Genomic DNA, 1,348 nt, shown 5'->3' on the forward strand with positions numbered 1-1,348 from the left:
AATAAAATGTTTAACTGTCTCTTTGTGGTGTGCCTTTTTCTATAACTTAGGCTTAGGCCGGTCATGCTAACACATTACAAAGGCACTCAGAGAGGAGGGGACGGGTATTTGTATACACAAGGAGTGCAATGCGCACTACCCGAAGGATGGACATATTTGAAACACGGACTTGGCGGGGGGGGAACCAAAGGCAACACACATAACCTAAACATCTGTACCCCCATAATATGCTGAAATAAAAAAAAATTTAATTTAATAAAATGCTTAACTGTCTCTTTGTGGTGTGCCTTTTTCTATAACTTAGGCTTAGGCCGGTCATGCTAACACATTACAAAGGCACTCAGAGAGGCTGCTATTGGCATTCATTCTCTTGCATCTGGAAGAACAGAGGAGCTCCTGTGTGCTCTTCAATTATTGAAAATTTAAGTATACTTAGAATTTATCATGCTGTTTAAAAATGATTGTCTTTAATAAGTAGTCTAGCTCTAGTCTAAACCAATAAGAAATTACATGACAAGAGCTCTAAATATAACCATTTCTGGCTGACCTAGAGATCTACTAGGTCTTCACTAGAAATAATTGCTAAAAATACAATATCTCCTAAGGCATTTTATAATCCAGAGAAACTATTAATATCTGAAGATGGGGAAAAAAGAAAACTATAAACATTTCCCTCAGTGTCTGAGTAATTTCATTACATATATGTTCAATGACTCTACATTAGACTCTGTGGTAACCTGTAGAGATATAGAGTTGAAAGACATCTTTGGCAGTAAACAAATTTACAATGTCGTGGAAAAGACAGATGGCTAGACCAAAAATTCTATTGGATAGGTAAGCACTGATTTATAGGGAGGAGGTAAGAAAAACATTACTTCCAGGGGAAATGAAACATGAACCGCACCTTCAAGGTGGAAAAGGGGACAGTCAAGTGGAGAAGGACTATTTCCTGGTCAAACCAATAGCTTGCAAAACGCCTGGGCAGGGAGAAGACCAGCCAGTTGGACACCAGAAAGGTGGTCTGATGTGCATGAAGAGTGAAAACAAAACTGGGACCCACACCTGTGCCGTATGACAAGGGAGGGCAGAATGGGGACAAACTTGCCTACCACCATGAGGCACTGGGGCATTGGTCCGTTTGCCCAGAAGTGTGACAAGTTATGAAAGGATCATAAGCAAAAAGATGACAAGATTACCTGCAGATTTTGGAATCATTCCTGTGAGGATGTGAGAAGGAAAAATCAAACGGTGCCAGAGCACAGGCAAGGAGACACACTATAAAAGCAGTCTTAGGAGCAAAGAGCTAAACCCAATTTTGTAATATATAAATTATACTGAATGTTGTTTA

The sequence above is a fragment of the Propithecus coquereli genome, unplaced genomic scaffold (genome assembly GCF_000956105.1).
Source record: "Propithecus coquereli isolate 6110/MARCELLA unplaced genomic scaffold, Pcoq_1.0 Scaffold38, whole genome shotgun sequence".
In the NCBI taxonomy this organism is placed as follows: Eukaryota; Metazoa; Chordata; class Mammalia; order Primates; family Indriidae; genus Propithecus; species Propithecus coquereli.